The 20,587-nt window shown below is 42.6% G+C and overlaps 1 long non-coding RNA gene across 1 annotated transcript in view; it reads right to left on the reverse strand.

Moving 5' to 3' along the window:
* Positions 1-16,092: 16,092 nt before the first annotated feature.
* Positions 16,093-20,587, reverse strand: part of LOC120535192 — a 52,101-nt gene continuing 47,606 nt past the window's right edge. Inside the window, exon 3 of the long non-coding RNA XR_005634867.1 lies at positions 16,093-16,486. This is a non-coding gene — a long non-coding RNA (uncharacterized LOC120535192). The remainder of the gene's footprint in view (positions 16,487-20,587) is intronic.

The following is a 20,587-nucleotide window of genomic DNA, read 5'->3' on the forward strand; positions in this document are numbered from 1 at the left end:
CGAAGGACACAGACACACAGAGATCTGCCTGTGATGTGTACAGCCACCGCGGTGAGACAGTTGCAGTAGATCCTGGTTGAGGCTGTCAGTCATGAAGCTTCATAATGGCAGGAGGAACCAAATAAGTGACAAGCTCCCCGTGAGATTCCTACCGACTGTGTCTCTTCATTTAAAGTTATAAATAAACGTCAGGTAGTGTGAGTGACAGACTGATATCAGGCAGATGATATTAAACATTCGGGGAGGTGGAGGCCAGTGACAAGAGGCCACCCAGAACAGTTGCATTTGTACCGAGAACTTACAAAACAACAGTGGCTGCTGTATTTATAGAGCCCCTCAGAGTGTGACTTCTGTTTCACTGCCTTGATTATGAATAACACAGAAAGGCACATGAACATGTAGGTACAGGAACATAAGGGCACACACATACCCATTACATGCTATATCGTGAAGACTGGTGCATCCTGAGATTTAACCTCTTTGAGGGTAGCACAGTGACACAGCAGTTAGCTCTGCTGGTGCACAATTCCTTATTGGTGTGCTTTCGGTGTTGAGTTCAGGTCATATGTGCTTCCTCAGTGAAAAGAAGTTGCCTTCAACAGTGTGAATTTATATTGACCTCTTGCTCGGCATCGATCCGGTGATTTGAATATTGATGACAGTGTCTTTTTGCTTTTCCTTGCAGTTTTGTGCCTTGTGTGGACATTTACCCTCTTAAATTATCCCCACTGTGCTCTCTCTGTCACAGCGCACAGTTTCTGGACTTGATAATGCCTGCCTGCAGCTCATCTGGGATTTACTGTGTTAAGTACACCCAGATGGCAATAAAATGACACAGAGTCCTCAGAGTGTCAGTGCCCAGAAGTGTACTCCGAGTCCCTATATACCCTCTGAAGGAAGGAGCTGGCCCTGTGTGCCTATCAGCAGAATTAGGAGACAATTGAATTAGGAGGTATGCAAGTGCAGCAGAGCGACGTACTTAATTGAATTGTCTGTGCCGTGTCTCTTCTGGCCAGCACGAGGTGAGACGCTGCAGCTCATTAAAGTCACTTAATGCTCTCTAATTCTCTGAGCAGAAGGCCTGCACACAAAGGTCGCAAAGCACAAAGCCATGCATCTTCTTTCAGGGTTCACCTTGTGCTTGCTGCTCTTCCAAGGTCACTGCATTTTTGGACGTCCTGCACTCCTTGGTGTACAGCAAACATATTTATGTGTGAAAGAGAAAGGAGGGAGAAGGGAAGAAAGAAAGGCTTTGAGAAACTGTCCAGTCTGTGTAGAGCATGGCTCTGCTGTCCACTAGGAGGACTTTATTATTCAATTTTCCATGTGATGCACTTTCCTCTTCAATCTAGCCTGAGGTTGGGCCTTCATCTATTTGGGTGTATGGAAAAGAGAAAATGAGTGAATGTGTATGAAAAGTAGAGAGCCTGCTCTTAATGTGTGTGAGTTTGTGTGTCACATGAGCGATTGGGCATACATGTAAGTGTGTGTGAGCATGTGCGCCACGTGCGGAATTAAATATCGAGTGTGAGTGTACTACTTGTTTCTATTACATGTAAGTGTGGTTATGACCGTGTGTGAATGTGAGTGGGATGTCTGTGCACATTATGTAGAAATTATGGGAGATCAAGGCGGGCCGTGTCAGAAGTACACTCTTAAAAATTACAGGTGCCAATGTGGTTCTTCAGAGAGATGCCATTTTTGGTTCCCCCAAGAACCATCAATATCATGGTCCCAGAAAGCACCTTTATTTATTTAGATCCCTGACAGGTTCTACTAATAACCTTTAACAGATCTGTGAGATATTCATGTTTTCATGAGTTAAACAGGACTCTTGCTGCATACACTCACACAGGCAAAGAGCTGTTCATATCCTGCTAGGGAGCCTACAACACATTAAAGATTTCTGTTTTGTCCTCATATTAGGAACCTTCTAAAAGGTGCAAAGAACCAATTTAAATTGCTAAGAACCCTTCCTAGAATTAAATGGTTCTTCATGAAGCAGTGGATCTTAAAGGAACCACACAACCTAGTAAAATTCCACTATAGAACTGTTATTTTTAGGAATGTATGAAGCACCATGATCGAGCACCATGCCCTTCAAGCTTGCTTTGCCCCCATTATTTAACAGTACAGTAAGCATTGTGAAGCAGCAGACCTGGATGAGAAAGGCCAAGCCCATTCCTGACATGTGCATACCTCAGAGTGTGACATATGCAAGGAATGGTTATTTGTGCCCATTATGTGTTGTGACAGATAGAGGGCGCTGTCGTCCCCTTGAACCCTCAGACTAGACGCCAGACACCAGATAAAAGTCCAACTATAATTTTTATTTAGACAAGTACGTGCACAAAGTACCCTCCACTCCACAATACTCATATAATACTCCACAGTTACAATTCTCAATAAATCCTCCACTCCCAGACGCGTTGCCACCCTGCCACCCAGCTCAGCTCAGTGTCTGAGATCTCCCACAGTCCTTTTATAGTCCGTTACCCGGAAGTACTTCTGAACCAGCAGTCCACGTGACTTCCTAGCACTTCCGGGTCAAATGAAAACTCCACTTCTTCAACCCGGAAGCACGTCATTCCCTTTGTCCATGTGACTAGGATGCACTTCCTGGGTTGTAGGCAAAATACTCGTTGCTCCTCCCTGTAGCGCCTTCTAGCGGCCCCTGTGGTATCCAGCAGGGCTGTGGATAAAAACTCTATTGCCCATAATTCCCTGCTGGCATTCGGGGCACCTCCATGCTGCAGGGAGGGCTCCACCTGGCGGCCTAGGGGTACTGGCCAGGATGAATGGCTGGCCATAGTCCACAGTGTATCATATGTAGATGTGTGCGCATTTATGCCACGTGTTTCAGTTTGCAACATGTGTGTATATAAATGTGCATTCAGGTGTGCATTTCATGTTGCGTCACATGTACCATAATCATATGTGACATATTCAAGGGTGTTCACATTATGTCTGTGTCGTGCATGTGTGTTTGTGTGTGCATGAATGCCATTTGATAGAATGTGTGTATATCAGCAAATGTCTGCAATGCCGAAGGGCAAATTGAAGGAGTAAGAACAAAGCGGAGGTCATAACCAGGGGCACAAGAGATCAAAGTGACTAAAACAGAGGTGGTGCCCAAATTCATGGTCAAAAATTGAGGAAAGAGAGAGATAAAAAAAAAACAGAAATCATAATCAAATGCTGATCATGAAATAACTTTTTTATTGTTGTTTTTAGAAATCTGCAAACTCGGATAATTAAGTGGCACCAGGAAGCAAACTTTATAGCCCATAATAAATGTTAGCAATCACAAACAACCAGTAAACAAAGTACACAAACTAGCAATTCCAATGTAAAAACAAAATTGCATCAAGGAAGAATGCAAATAAATTACAAATACTTTAAAAGAACTCTAAAACAGAAAACTAATACAAGAAAATGCGTCATTGATATAAAAAATGCACACAGGTAATTAAATCCTAAGCAGAAAAATACGAAGCATGTCTGTATGTATCGTGTCTGTTTGTGCATTAGTGTGTAACCTGTGAAAGCCTGGGTGGTTTAAACACATTATGTGAGTCACATGTAAATGTCTGCTATGTGTTTTAAAATGTGTGTCATGCATGTTGCATGTGTGAGAGTACTTGAATGTTGGATGTGTGTTTCTGAGTGTTTCATTATTGTTAATCATATGTATATGTATATTTGTGTACATGTGAGACTAATTCAGTGTGTGTCATGTGTTGCTTCTGTGTCTGCTTTGTATGCTCATAGCATACATGCAGTGTGATGTAAGCATATGTGTCAATGTTGTCTTTCAGCAACACTAAAATAGCAAAATGGTGAGTAGGCCTCAAAATAAACCAAAGTCAGACAAGGACTACACTAGGCCTAGGTCTCAAGAGCAGGCCTCACTCCAGGCAGCCCATCCCAAACTCAAATGGCAGGGTTTATAGCTAGAAAAGTAGAAAAGGTTTGACTAAGAAAGGCAATTCAATACAAAGAAGCTCAGTCTGCAATCTAGACACAGTATCAAGAAAAAGTGCAAAAAATAAACTTAGACCAGAAGTTCAAACAATATTTACAATAAAGATCCACACTCTACTGCACTCAATGACTCTCTGTGGGACCTAAGCACGTATTTAGTGTGGGGGCCAACCTTCAGCTGTGATGTCATGGTGGACCCACCCCAGGCCACAGAACACAAGGGATATAACTATACAAAATAAATGAATGCTAAATAACATTTAAACAAAACAATGTTGAACACAACAATTATAAAATGACAAAAACACACAAAAAAAATTAAAAATTAAAAAAAGAATTATCCAAAAAAGGAAAACAAACATAAGCCAGGGATCAGAGCCTGGCAAAAGCATAACTGTCTGCCATTTTGTGACATTTGCAAGTGTTTAGCTTGTGTTCAAGTCACATTTACAAGCATGTTCGTGTTATGTATTGGAGTCTTCAGAAAAGATTGGGTGTGTGGCCTCCAAAAATAAGCTAGGAGGCATTGCCAGACCTTAACTAATCTGCCCAGAAGAAGCTCACCTTAAATCAGCCAGTTCCTTACTACTACTTGCTAGCTTCAGTCACAACAGACACCAAAAATGGGGAGCTGTGGAAAGCCAGCTACTGGACACAGACAGATAGACACCATATGTCCAAAACACACATGTTTTATTGCTTGTAATAGCAACACCACAATGCCTTAATCGGCCAACTCAGTCCCTTCATCCTCTTTCTCTTTGAATCCTTCTGCCGCCTCTACTCCTCTCCTCACAAGCTCCGTCTTCCTCCTCCCTACTCCGGCTCATGACTTGAGTGAGGCGGCCCCTTTTATCTATACCCGGACGTGTTCCAAGTGCCCCCGATGAACTTCCTGCGGCACTTCCTGTTGTGGCGGAAGTGCCGCATGAGCATCCGGAAGCACTCCGGGTGTCTCTAGTAATACTTCCGCCAGCACCTCCAGCATCTCCTCACTCTTCTGGGCGCCCCCTGGCAGTGGCCATGGGCCCCTATAGGGTTGAGATTCCAAGCTCCATTCCCATGGCCCCCATACCAACCAGGGCGGCTGCCCTCTTGTGGTCCGGGGGAGGTACAGTCCCTCTCCCGGTCCTTCCAGGTGTCCCGGCTGGGCACAGTCCCCAGCCGCCCGCCACACAAGACAGCTTGAAATGTCCACTAAATTACCAAAATAAATAAAAAGGGCAATAAGGAATCAAAGATTTGTCAAGAACTGAAAAATACAGGAAAATACTCAACAGAGCAGAAAGAGACTAAAGGGCTATCCTACAGTAAACAAGCCCAAAGACACTATCCAGAAATCAGAATCCTTAACTAGAACTGAGGTGGTCGCAAGAAACAGTAAATCCCACAAAAATATTAATACTCACAGAAATTCCACAAAAATGAAATGATCTCCTGCTCCTGAGACTTCTTAGCTGACTTGCAGTAAAGAGCCAGAGGGAAGGGCACGAACGGTGATGTCAGAGTGGCCCCGCCTCCTGGGGCTCAACCCACAAAGAACAGAGGTATATTTAAAAAGATGGTACATAATAATAGACATAATGGAAAATATATAAAAATATGACACACAATAAGTAGAAAACAGGACAAATTACAATAAAATACATAAACATACATTAATACATAACACAGTAGTTCTTGACCTTTTTGACCTGGGGACAGTGTCATTTATTTCTTTTCAGTGTTGACCCTTTATTAATAGTACTTTTAATGGCCCAGAATGGCAAACATTAATAAATAGCAGTAAATACATATTCAACATTTAAACAGTGTACATAAATGATTAAATATGCATGATACTCATCCAAAGTTAATTCAACACACGAGTGTGTAACAATGCGTCCATTTGTCTTTTTAATAGAAAACCTGTACTTCTCTGAAAATTGTCGAAATCAGGGATGAGTGAAGAGGGTACAGTGATGAAATGGTTTAGTTGCTGGCAGCTGACTCATCTAGAATTTTGGTGCACAAGACAAGCTGTCCTGCAGTTTTGTGTGTTGTCTTAAATTTGGCAGCTCCATGTGCCCAGGCTGCCTGCTGGCCTGTTACACAAACACACTAGAAGGCTTTTTGTGAAGTGTCAGGATTTTCTTTTTCAAAAGTGGAATGATTCACTTCTTTAAGTAGCATGCTTTGTTTCCAAATGTCCTTATAGTTGAAGACTTCATGGTTTTGTTTGGTAGTACCTTAATGCAGGTAATGCACAATAACTATTGCTCACCACTCAACATTGTCAAAGTACATCAATACCTCAAAACATAACAATCCTGTTTGGTTCAAATTTTGGTGATAAATCTTCTGAGGTTGATATGGAATTGTAAGAGTTCAGAGTAAGTGAATTTCCCCTTGGGATTAATAAAGTATCTATCTATCTATCTATCTATCTATCTATCTATCTATCTATCTATCTATCTATCTATCTATCTATCTATCTATCTATCTATCTATCTATCTATCTATCTATCTATCTATCTATCTATCTATCTATCTATCTATCTATCTATATATTGCCTTACAGATCTATCTATCTATCTATCTATCTATCTATCTATCTATCTATCTATCTATCCTATCTATCTATCTATCTATCTATCTATCTATCTATCATATAGTGCCTTATCATTATCTATCTATCTATCTATCTATCTATCTATCTATCTATCTATCTATCTATCATATAGTGCCTTACAGATCTATCTATCTATCTATCTATCTATCTATCTATCTATCTATCTATCTATCTATCTATCTATCTATCTATCTATCTATCTATCTATCTATCTATCTATCTATCTATCTATCTATCATATAGTGCCTTATCTATCTATCTATCTATCTATCTATCTATAGTGCCTATCTATCTATCTATCTATCTATCTATCTATCCTTTCTGTCTGTGGAATCTCTGTCTGTCGATTACTCTGGTCTGGGTGGGCGTGGTTGTTGGTCGCAGGTTCGCTCCGTTCGTTTGGGTATCTGTGAGTATTTCTCGTTTTCTTTTTCTAACTTTCTTTACTATTAGTTTTATGTATAAAGATTTTTTTACTGATTTGCCATTTATTTGAAAGTATATAGTTTATTGTCAGTGGTTGTTGTAATAGTCGGACGCTGCGGCTCGCCATGGCGCGTCCCGAGCAAAGCCTCCAGGGCTTAACCCGCGAAATTTTGAAAATCTTTCAAGGAAAAATGGAATTAAAGTGGTTGTGGACCCGATGGTTTCTGTTGAGGCGTGTGTTATTGAGGTAGCGAAAAGAGTTGGCTGTAAGAATGTGAAGTCAGCATCCCGAATGAACAAAACTATTGTAGTTTTCTAAGCGACGAAGCTATGGTGCATACTATAGTGCAGGAAGGCCTGGTGATAAACGGCTCGCTAGTCCCGGTTCTGCCTTTATCGACTCCTGCTAAACGAGTTATTATTTCAAATGTTCCACCATTTTTGAAAAATGAGGCTTTATTAAATGAACTTCGTAGATATGGTGAAGTCATATCTGATGTGGTTATGATACCGCTTGGCTGCCGCTCACCGGATTTAAAGCATGTCGTGTCTTTCCGGAGACAGGTGTACATGATACTAAATAACTCGCGTGAGGAGCTTGATGTGGCCTTGAAATTTAAAGTAGAGGGTTACGAATATATAGTTTTTATCACTACGGAACAAATGAAATGCTTTAAGTGTGGTCAGACAGGGCACAAAGCGAGTCAGTGTAAGCGGGTGAGATGACGGAGAGCTCGGATATGCGGGACCGTCTGGTGTGCACAGAGAGCCCGTGATAGAACTTCGGACAACGAAGAGAATGAGTCGGTGATCAGTGATTCGGAAATGGAGGATCTGAGTTACGATTCAGATGAAGCGGCTGAAGATCAGAGTGAAATTACTGTAGTTCAAAGTATCACAGCTGGCCGGGACATGAAGCAGGGAGCTGGAAGTGTCCAGCGGAGAGCCTGCGTTAGGAAAAAACCTGAGGGCTGAAATGATCACAGGCGCAGCGGCTAATGCCGGGCAGATTAGTAAAAGTAATGGGAACAAGAAGGCTGAAGTCAGCCATGAAGAGGAGGAGATGGTGGCTAAGGTGATACCAGGGGTCGAATATTATAAAGATGACCCTGCAGCGCTTCTCCAAAAAACACCCACCGAGAGTATTGCCGCTCTAGAGACGTGCCCAAGAGATGCGCCTTCTCAAGGGGCGGAGAAGAGCGCTGGCTGTGCAGGCATTGACTGAAGAAACAACGCATGAGACGGGGCCGATGGAGAAATGCTGTTGAAGACAGTAACGATGAACACGGTTATGTTAAGCCGGTAACCAGAAAAGAAAAGAACAAATAACCAGTGGTGGGCGCGCCAAGAAGAGCACTAAGACTGAAAGTGCAGAGGCCGCCGCTAGTGATCAGCAGCAGACAGACGGCACTGAAATCAAAGCGAGAGAGGAAGGAGGGGAGGACGGCAATGAATCTGACCCGTCGATAAGAGTTGATCTGTCATCTCACTCGAGCTTACACGAGGCTTACAGCACAGAAAGCATTTTGCGCTTTTAGAGTTTTAGAAGGGAAGCGGGGGTCAGTATAGTCGAACACTTTCCTGATCTCCATCAGTTTCTGAGCTCGGAAACAAGTGCGGCGCGGGCTGCTGAATTAGGTATGACCTCCAAAGAGAGTCCGATTAAAGAATATCATAAGCAAAGTGAAACGTTCACTAGAAGCACAATCATGATGGCAGTTTTAATGCGATTACCCGTTTCTTTGGTTAATGTAGTGTTGTTGACCGCCACCTTATTTTCTTTTAAAATGCCTGTCTATTCCCTGTGCTCTTTCAATATAAACGGCTGCAGAGATCTAGTAAAAAGAACGGCGCTATTTGAGCACTTAGCGCAAAAAAGAATTAACGTGGTTTTCCTTCAAGAGACCCATACTGACGAGGCTAATCAGTCTGACTGGCACAGAGAGTGGCCAGGGCTGGCACATCTTAGTCATGGCTCAAATCTCAGTGCAGGAGTCGCGATCTTATTTTCTAAGAGTTTTGTACCTGACAGTGTTGTTTGTACTGAGTTAATCCAGGGGAGGCTGCTGAAGGTAGAAGCGCAGCTGGGAGAGAAGAAGTGGGTGTTCATTAACGTATGCCCCCCAAATGTAGGGATTGAGAGAACTCACTGCTTCTCAGTTTTAAATGATGTCCTGGGGACATGTGACAATGATGAGCTGGTGTTTGTTGGGGGCGACTTTAACTGCACAGAAAATGCGCAGCTGGACAGGAATGGGCTAGAACCGCACCCGGGGTCCGTCCAATCACTGAGGTCTGTGGTCACCAATAATAATCTCCTTGATATTTGGAGGGATTTTTATCCGGGGGTCCGGCAGTATACGTGGGTGAAGAGCTCAGCTGGGCTGCTGTCTATGGCTCGACTTGACAGAATTTACATCCAGAAAAATCACAGGAACCTCATAGCTAACTGCTCCATTCTTCCAACTAGTTTATCTGATCACTGTCTTGTTTCCCTTCAAATCTCTTTTCTCTCTGCTCCTTCTGTTAAATCCTACTGGCACTTTAATAATAATCTACTGAAAGACCCCCACTTCATCAACTGTTTCAAATACTTCTGGACACAATGGAGATACAAAAAGAAGACCTTCTCTTCACTGAGGCAATGGTGGGATTGCTCAAAAACTGAGATACGCGTATTGTGCCAACAATACACCGAGCACACCACCAGGGATGTGAATGCGGCCATTTCTGAACTGGAGAAGGATATTGAGGAACTTCATTCAGTTTTATGTAATAACTTTGACGGCATTTTGAGTCCCTCAAAACTAAGAAACAATTATTGATGGACCTTATAGACAAGAGAGTCAACGGCGCCTCGTCCGCTCGAGAATGCAGTCGCTCACCCAGATGGACGCTCCTACGCAATTTTTTTTTAAACTGGAAAAAACAATTGGCCAAAGTAAGACCATCAACTGTTTAAAAAATGACAAAGGTCAAAACCTGCTGGAGCCTGAAGCCCTTCGATCCTGGGCACACCAATTTTACCAGCGACTGTTTTCTGCAGACATTGAAGAGGTACATTTAGAGTCGTCAGTTTTTCTCCAGGACTTACCTCAGGTTCTAGATGGAGAGAAAGACTTCATGGAAACTACGATCTCTCTAGATGAGTTGACCACAGCGTTGAATGGGCTGAACATTGGGAAGTCCCCAGGAATTGACGGTTTGCCTGTTGAGTTTTTAAAGCTTTTGGTGTCACCTTGGCTGATCTGGCAGAGGTTTTCTGTGAAAGTCTGCGAGTGGGTGAACTGCCCCTTTCCTGTCGCAGGGCGGTTATCACACTACTCCCAAAGAAAGGAGACCTCACGGAGCTAAAGAACTGGCGCCCAGTAAGCCTGCTGTGTGCGGATTACAAAATCTTCTCCAAGGCCCTGGCTAACCGGTTAGGAAGAGTCATGGCGAGTATCGTGAACCCCGAGCAGACATACTGTGTCCCCAGCAGGTGTATTCTGGACAACATCTTCCTGGTTCGGGATGTGATTGATGCTGCCAGGCTCTTTGGGTTTGATGCTGGTCTTTTATCACTGGATCAGGAGAAGGCGTTTGACAGGGTGGACCACAATTACCTTTTAGCAGTGCTGAAGGCCTTTGGCTTTGGACCTTCATTCATTAAACACATTGGACTTTTATATCACAACGTTTTTAGTGTCGTGAAACTCAATGGAACACTAACCGCCCCGTTCAAGGTCACCAGAGGGATACGTCAGGGTTGCTCTCTGTCCGGTATGCTCTTCTCGCTCTCCATCGAGCCGCTACTACAACAAATTCGCATCCGCCTTCAAGGTCTGAACATCCCTCAGTGCCCGAATTTACAGCTCAAGGTGGTCGCGTATGCTGATGATTTAACCGTGTTCATCTGTCATCCTGGAGACATCACGGAGCTGAAACATTGCCTGGATGAATTTGAAAAACTGTCATCGGCAAAAATTAACTGGGACAAAAGTACCGCATTTTTAATTGGCAACTGGAGGGATGGAGACCCACCGGGCCTACCTGGTGGCCTTAAGTGGAACAGAAGAGTCTTCAGATACCTGGGGTGTTTTAGGACAAGGAGGAGTAGCTGAAGAAAACTGGGCAGACTGGGCGGAAAAAGTTCAAGCCAGACTGAAGAAATGGAAGTATCTTCAAAAGGAGATCTCCTGTCGAGGCAGGGTCCTCATTATTAATAACTTAATAGCCTCCATGTTCTGGCATAAGTTACAGTGTATAGACCCTCCAATATCGGTCATCAAGAACATCCAGGCAATACTTTTAGATTTCTTTTGGGATGGCCTGCATTGGGTAAAGCGCAGTGTCCTGTATCTGCCTGTAGAAGAGGGCGGTCAGGGACTCATTGACTTGGTGAGCAAGATGGAGGCCTTTAGGTTACAGGCATTACATCGGCTCTTATACGCCCTGAGCACCTACCATGGAGACAGCTGGCCTTTACCTTATTTCGTGGGGTAAGGAATTTAAATTTTGCTGAACATTATTTTTTATTACATTCTGCCAACGTTGTTGGGTCTGACCTGCCGAATTTTATAAATCTGCACTTCAGGTTTGGCACAGAAAGTTCAGAAGGACCAGGCTAAATCTGGAAAGTGTTTTTGGTTCTTGGAAGAACCTTTAGTCTGGAATCCTCTTTTAGATTGTTCGTTATTATTTTCTGACTCATTCGTATCAATTCTTTTAAACAAAAGAATTTTAAAAATAAGACATTTATTTAATACAAATATGAGGTGCTGGCACACCCCTGCCCACCTAGCGACAGTCCTGGGGATCAGATCAGTGCGCTTGGTTGACATTTTTCTTAGTCAAGTACAAACAGCACTGCGGAGGTCAGGAGCGAGTTCACTGTGTGACGAGTACTTCACAGGTGAGGGACACCAGAAGCAGAGATGACATCACCCACCATCATTGTAAGACCACACGTCACTGACCACACTGACAGACCTGGACACCTTCTCAGATTTGGGACTCTGGTCGAGAAAGACTTTGAACTGTTTAACAAAAAAGAACTTTATAAACTGTGTGTCAAAGTGACATTTTATAACCAACTGAAAGGGTTGCCAGATACTTTGTGGAGGAAAGAACTGCAGGTCTCAGAGAACATAACACCTTCATGGAGAGCTTTTATAAACTCCCGTTACAGAAAAGACTTGGGGATCTGCAGTGGAGGATAATGCACTCGGCCTTGGCCACAAACTCATTTCTGAATATAATTAACGCTTCAGAGACTGACCAGTGCCCGTTCTGTGACACAAGGGAGACCATCTTTCATATGTTCATTCACTGTGAACGGCTGAGGCCTTTGTTTATTTTCTTGGATTTAATTCTTAGTGGTTTTGGTTTTGGTCTCTCAAAAATTAACTTTATCTTTGGTATTAACTATAATCAAAAAAATAGGAATAAGTCTGTTCTTGGGAATTTCCTCTTAGGACAGGCCAAGTTGGCAATCCTAAAAACAAGGAGGAATAAAGAGAAAAACCTCATGGGGACCGACGCTCTGCTGCTGTTCAAAGTTTTAATTAAAAGTCGACTAAAACTCAATTCATGTACCATAAACTAACAAACAATTTAGAAATGTTCAGCGACATGTGGGGGACACAACAGGTACTGTGTGCTGTGGAGGGGGGCGAACTGGTGATCAACTGGGAATGAAAAGCATTGGTGGGCTTCAACAATATGCTTTAATTAATGTGCGGAGTAGGAGGAGTGTAAAGGAGGATTAGTGGTGGTCTTTGTATTATAATGAATTGTTAATTTTTGATTATATTATATATGCGGAGTAGGAGGAGTGTAAAGGGGGATCAGTGGTGGTCTTTGTATTATAATGAATTGTTAATTTTTTATTTATGTGCGGAGTAGGAGGAGTGTAAAGGGGGAGTAGTGGTAGTATTTGTATTAAAATGAATTGTTAATTTATTTTTATATTATTTATGTGCGGAGTAGGAGGAGTGTAAAGGGGGGGCAGTGGTGGTCTTTGTATCATAATGAACTGTCAATTGTTTTGATTTTCTTATTAATGTGAGTAGAAGGAGTGTAAAGGGGGAGTAGTGGTAGTTGTCTGATATTTACTTTTTGTTAATCTTGAATATTGGGGCTGTTTATCTTATGACTGTGTATATTGTTAATGTTCATAATAAAGGTCATTTTAAAATTATCTATCTATCTATCTATCTATCTATCTATCTATCTATCTATCTATCTATCTATCTATCTATCTATCTATCTATCTATCTATCTATCTAATAGTGCCTTTCACATCTATCTATCTTTCTATCTATCTATCTATCTGATCCTACTGGGCATTTGAGGAACATGTCCAAAGTGTGTTGTATATAACAGGTTGTCATTTGCTCATAACTGGACATATAGCAGGCGTGTCAATCCCTAAATATAGAGGAGGAAAACATCATTTTGACATACGTACACATGGGAGGCAACTAGAAGAACAAAAAGAAGTAATTCCATGTCAAGCCAGGGGGTGGCGGGATGCAGTAAACCCCACTCTATTATTCCTGCAGACCACACAAAGGAAATTCTGCCTGGACCAGATGACGTCACTTCCTGCTCCGGCCCCGGTGATGTCACTTCTGCCAACCTGCATTAAAGGCCAGATGACTTCTGCTTGTAAACTCCATTCAGTTTTGGACTCAAACTGTACACACTGTACTACCAATTTTCACTTCTTTGCAGCCTTTTTCAAGTATACGCTTGGCTGCCTCAAACCTTTTTCCTGTGTCAAAGAGTTTCCTTTCACACCCCTGAAAACATTTAAGCGATGCCCAATTTAAATTGTATTTTTTAAATTTAAGCTAAGTCCCGTTTAAAACATTCTGTGACCTACATTTGGGCTGTGACTCCCACATTTTGATAAACACTGACATGTCAGTCTTTGTTAACTGTATCTCAGTGTGTCTTGTTTGTTTGTGTGTCATGTTGGCATCATGCTGTCCTTCTTGTCCCTTTCATTGCTGCTGTCTGGTGGCTACCATGGTGGTCACACATGAACTCCTTTTCCATTATCAACTTGCTGCCCTCTATGTTCCTTTTCTTTAGGATATCCATCTTTGGTTTGTTCTGATCGTATTTTTGTTTGTCCCTTGACTGCCAGCTGCCACCTACCTGTGGATCCACTTCAAATCATGCTACTGATGGCTTTTGTCTGATATTTTGTCCATTTTTAGTACAAACTTTCTCAAAGTAACCGAAGGCTCACCTGAAGGCAAAAAGACCACATTTCATAGGGCAGAGCTAAGCGTATACCTGAGCAAGCAGTGAGTGTGTCACCAGTATAAATGTGTGTGAAGCCATTTTATAAAAGTGTCCATTCCAGGCTGTCTCTTCCAGCTTCCACAGGGTTGCTCTCAGCCTTCTAGTTGTGCTATTGTTTTAACATTTTTAATATCGTTCATTTAGCTGGAGTGTGAGCGAGGCTGGATCCTCTGACAGCAATCCCAGCAGCCCATGCTTGTCAGAAAGAGCGACGTCAAGTTAAAATGTTTTCCGAGCGTCAGATTGAAGCAGGCTGTATTTAATTCAAGAAGCAGCAGACAGCCGCACAGAATAACAAAAAGCAAATGCTGACGGAGAAAGGTAAAGGCGGCCGGAGGTCATTGGCTCAAGTAAAGGTGAGCTTTGAGGTCCCTCTTTTATTTCAAGTCGGGGTCAGGGCATCAAAGCTGCAGAAAATGAGGAATCCTTGCAGCTTCACAGTGCTAGAATTGGTTTCCTATACTGCAGTTCAATTAACGTCTAAAGTCATTGGTCATTGGGCTCATTCAGGCACCCAACAGTTGGGTAATGGTGGGCTGGCTGCAGGTGCACTGAGATCCTTTGGCCTTGGCTGCTGGGCCTGGTCTGAGGCTTCAGCTTTTGTAATCCACATCCTGGTAAAAATGGGTAGATAGGGATGTTAGGAAGAACTGCAGGTGATGACACAATACTGTATGTGAAGCAGGTAGTCTGGCCTGGTGGTTGAGACAATGGACTGTGCTGCATACGAATAATGGTTCGGTGTCCACCACTCACCCATTAAGAGAGAAGGAGCATGTCCCTTAATTTTAAAATACAGAAACAAATGTATGTGTGCAAAACAATTTGGTATTGTAATATTCACTGCACAAACATGTTATGGCTTAGTGGCTGCCCATTCCTTTCCTAACATGGGCTGCCATTGAAGACATGTAGAAACAAGGGCTTTGTCTACTGTGTGTGGAGCAGGTGCTGCTGCATAGTGGCAGAGGCTTTGGGCTGTAGCTCACATAAATGAGGCGTTGCACTACTAATTACCCTTAGTCAATCACTTGACCCACCAGAAATTCAATTGTACACTCACAAAAATAATCACACTCTTTATGGAGAGCAGGCAGGATGACCTAGTGGCTGAAGATGTTGTTCAATCTCCACCTTTAATTTGCTGTATGACCCCAAGTGAATCACTTGACCTGCCAGGAATCATTCATACATTCATAAAAGTATTCATTATCTAAACAAAGCATGCAGTGAGGCTAACTCACAAGGGAGATGGTTCAACAACCACCACTAACTCACAAGGTGACTGTAAGGGCCCCACTTAATCTACTTTGGCTTTCATTTGATGCCAATGGTTAATTTCCAAGTTATTTACCTGCCCATGTTGAAGACACCTTAGATACTGGACTCAAAGATTGAAAGATTCTGTTGTCATATTTGACAGCCCAACAGAGACTTATAGTGGAGAATGCCCAGAAGGGGGTGGCAGCAGCCAGTTGTTCTTCAGGACTCTGAATGTGTGTGACTCTGTCTTTGACTTTGTATGTTATAACTCACTGCTGACCCCAGTCCCTGTACAAGGTTTTTTTTTTTGCTTGTGACTGCAGTTTTTGTGTTCCTCTCCTCCATTTTCAACTGGCCTTAGCTCAATGACAATGTTAACAGGCAGATATTATTAGAATCCTTTAATGTTATTCAGTTTCGAACTGCTTTGTGTGACTGTGTGTTTAAATGAATCTGTATGTTTATGCGTATTGTGATATAGAAATAAATCGAAGAATACACAATAAAGGTTTGGGTAATAGCGCAATATAGTATAATGTCCGTGCATTTGGACAAAAAGATAATAATAAGAGGATCAAAATAAGACAATTGACAACAGATTGTGGAATACGTGGCATTTTTATAGAGAAAATGGAGGCAGGAAATGAGATAGGTAGGAAATTACATCAGATGTACAGAAGAGACGTCATCAAAAGAGGACCGGAGATGATGTTATTGTGGTGCATCAGGCTTGATGTCATCTTGGTGCACCGGGGTTGATATCGTCTTGGAGTGCCGAGGTTGACGTCATCACAGGGAAGTTGGAAGCAACATCGTCGATGGGAAGTGGAGACGGGAGTAATGCAGGATAGTTGTTGCGAATAAACGAAAATACAGGAGGTGGGTTATTGTTTGTCTTCTTTGGTTCTGTTGATAGAGAAAGAGAGGCATTAGTAACCACAATCGACCCCCTATCCCTTGTAGTATTGCTCACCTTTAGGCTTGATAGCTTCTTCCTAAGCACTCATGTGTGACAGTATACATTATGTAATTAGGAATTGGTGAAATTTGTAATTGCATTTTACCTGTTATAGCACTGCACTAAGTGAAGAATGCTACACAAAAATAAGCTAAAATTAATTGCATTTTAATTCATATAAACAATTAGAGCAATCTATATGAGAACAGGTGATTCAGGCCAAAAAAGCTTGCCTGTCCTATTCACTTCATTCCTCCAAAATTACATTGTCAAGTTTTGAAGGTTTCTAAAGTCCTTCTGTCAACCACAGTACTTTGTAACAATGGCACTCAGACTCGCAGGTTACAAGTTACACACTCCACTTGTGTTGGAGCGAAGTCCAGACTCGGCCACATCAAACCGTACTTACGACTTACCCCTTCATCCCCTCCACTCAAGCTCCCCAGTCGATGGTAAAAACAAACAAGCTGGACACAGATAAAAGGTTCAGTAGGTAAAAAATGAATATATTGGAAAAACAATGAAATATAACACAGAGAAATCCCTGGATGCAGGGGACTGGGCAGTCTAATGGTCTGGAATCCCTACAGATTTTATTTTTTTCTCCAGCCGTCTGAAGTTTTTTTGTTTTTTCTGTCCACCCTGGCCATTGAACCTTACTCTCATTCTATGTTAATTAATGTTGACTTATTTTTATTTTCTTACTGTGTCTTTTATTTTTCTATTCTTCATTACGTAAAGCACTTTGAGCTACTTTTTGTATGAAAATATGCTATATAAATAAATGTTGTTATTGTTGTTGTTGTATTCCCCAAACCCGATGCGAGTGCAAAAATATACAGAATTAGAGAAAAGAGAAGAAAAAATGACACGGCGACCTCCCTTGTCCTCCTCTTGTCTTAACCAGAAAATGGGCATAATTTACAAAATGACACAAACATTTATATACACAAAAAAAGTCCAATGAAAGCACAGCAACTGTGGAGATAAGAAATGGATGAAAGCGGGCCTAGTCCCAAATAATAAAAATGATAGAAAACCCGAATTCAAACAATGCGATTTCGAAGTATGACTCGACACAGTCTCACTGATGACTCCCCTTTAGCAGTCCGTCAACCCTGGGAAATGGATGATGAAAAAGTCGACCTCACTCCCGTGTATAACCGGGTAAGCAGTGATGACCCGTGGATGCTTTCAATGAAAGAATAGCAGTGCTCGGTATAGTGGATCACAGCTATCTTATGCTTCCTTTCTTCTTCCTCCTTCTTCCTCTTTTGTGAATGTGCGGTCTTTGTTTAGGTCAGACAAACACAACACTTGCAGACATTGAGCAATCATGATTGATATTTTATGTAGTGGCGCTACAACTTCGTAACTTATTCTATGTGTCTGTTGTTCTCTGTGTGAAGAAAAACTTACTAATGTTTGTATGAAATTTACCTTTAATAAATTTCTCTAATAGAGAGTGGAAGATTAGGGTTAGGGTTCCAATGAGGAAATGCATAAGGCACCTTGCTGGGCAGATAGAATGGTTTAAAGTCCTGGAGATAGGCAGGCTCACTGGGCAGCCAGTGTTTTTTATTTGTTTTGTTTTTTCCACTAATCTGATGTGTTCTACTTCCTCTTGTTTTCCCCTTGTAAGTTCCACATGGTATGGACGGGCATTCTGACCAGAACAGGGGATGGTTTCTTACCCAGATGATAGGCTCCTAAAGGACAGATAGACATCCCAGCCAAGGGAGCGAAAAGTGTCAGACCTGTGAAGATCTTCTCAGGGAGCATGGATGGACATCCCGATCAGGAAAAAAGATTCATTACCCAGGCAGGAAGCCCCAGGCAGAGGCACAGGCGTCCTGACCAGAGATATTTCTAGGATGAAAAGTGAAAGACAGGGAAGAACTGCCTCTGGGTGGTGTTTATTCCCCCCAGTTGCTAGATGGCAGTGGCCCTCAATACCGACGCCTATTCGGAAACCAGCAGGGAATGCCGGGAACTGTAGTCCAGCAGCACAACCCTGCTGGGGCTCGTGGGTGCCTCAAGAGGGCACTGCATGGAGATATACTCCCTTCTATATGGTACTTCCATGTGGCCCTGGCACTGGATGTACTCCCACATCCTCAATAAAAGGGACCGCACACCCTTGTCCAGGCGAGTCGGAGCTGGGAGGAAAGAAGACTACACTCGAATGGAGGAGAGCAGTGTGCTGGAGAGAGGAGAGGTGACTTGGAGGAGAGATAACTGTGTTTTTATGCTTTATTTGAGCCCAGGACTATCTTTGTCTATCATGTTTCCCCAATACTGATTTACACAGTGACCATGAGTGACTCACTTAACCTGCCAGAACTTCAAGTGTAAAAATGTACAAACAATTCTGTCATATTGTGAGTGTAAAGAGCCTATGGCTGCTATTCATTATGGTAAGGCACAATTAAATAATGCTAAAAAAAGGAAATTTACTCACAACATGTTGGTGGCAAGACAAAGGATGTTATGTTATCTGTATTTTAGGAGTGGGCCTTCAAAAATGCAACTAGGAAGTGAAGGAAAAGACGAGCAACACCCTGGACAGAGGGCAGAGCAAAATGACTCATTTGATAGAATGGAAAGGTATTTTGTCTTTCTATTCTGAAACCATCTTCTTGCAGGTTTAGGTGCATGAGGGAGGCTGTTTGATTGTTTCAATATTTTTTTCAAATATTTTTTTCAATAAATAAACTGACTGGAACTTATCTGTTAATATTTGTCAGCCTTTTGCTGATTCCCACTCTGCAACTCCTCAAGTCATGTATAGAAAGGAAGAGCAGGGAGTGTGTAGTCGCCACATTGACTGGTCAGCCTGAAGCTCATCACAGTCTATATATGTAGGGGGAGGTAATCTTGAACCCCTGTTTTCAGTCTTACCCCCACACATGCTTTTCTTTCATTGCTGGTTGAGAAGGCTCACTGGACTTTCACTGAAGGGCCCAAGGTCAGAAAGGTAAGTGCTGAATGGTGGTGCTCATTAGAATGCACTTTTCTGGGTGCCGCATCATTATCAGATGAGAACGGAGCGATACGAGAGAGACAGAGGAGCTTAATGAGACTTCAGAGCTGCTCGCTGAGTGTAGGGGGTGGAGAGATTTCATGAAAGAGCCGTCACAGCCGTGCCGGCCTGGGAACAGGGAGAGTGAGAGGATGGGAGGAATGTCAACACCAAACAGTGCTCACTTGCTGCTGTCAGCCGCCAACAAGAACTTTAATTGCACCTCCGCCAGGGTGACATTTGCTGCCAGAGTGAAGGAGGACCTGGAGAGAAGTGAAGCTGGACGGGCATCGATAAGAAGATCACGCAAATACTGGATCAGACTAAGAGCAGGGCTTCTCTGAACTAACCATATATGTTGAACTTAATGTTAGCCCTTTAATGTTAGAGGCAAAATGCAGTAGGGTAAGAGAAACTGAACCATCTCAAAATCAGGGAGCTCTAATACACTTGTGGGTACTAAGAGTGCCTTGTGCCAGCCTTCAACACGTGTTAGTAGTGGTGCTGGGCTTAACAGCAGTAAGATGTAAATGATGGTAGGTGAGTCTATAGTGGGTTTGAGGGAATCACAGTCCTAGGCTTTGTACAGAGATTGATGGCAAGGAAACATCATATATAAACCAGTTCAGGGATGTGGAGAGGTGAATCAGAGCCTATTCCAGCAACACTGGGTGGAAGACAGGAAGCAGTCCTGGACAGGAAACCAATCCATTGCAGTGGTCACTCAAATACACCCACAATAACACTGGGCCAGTTTAAAATGAAAGATTAACCTAAACAGTATGTCCATGAGAAAAAAAAATGTGAATGTGGAAAGAAGGTGCAGACACCAAGAAGACATCAACCAGGTGCAGGATCTGTGAAGAAGGAGCACTTGCCACTGTGCCACTCTCAGGAAACGATTTGGAAAGATGAAATATTTAAGTTGTAGCACAGGGAGTCATTGTGCCAGGTTTGTATGTGAATCAGAGTTCATGCTGAGATTACTAGGAGACAACGTGCTAAACTTCATTTAGAACAACGGCTA

Source organism: Polypterus senegalus, chromosome 9 (assembly GCF_016835505.1).
Source record: "Polypterus senegalus isolate Bchr_013 chromosome 9, ASM1683550v1, whole genome shotgun sequence".
Lineage (NCBI taxonomy): Eukaryota > Metazoa > Chordata > Cladistia > Polypteriformes > Polypteridae > Polypterus > Polypterus senegalus.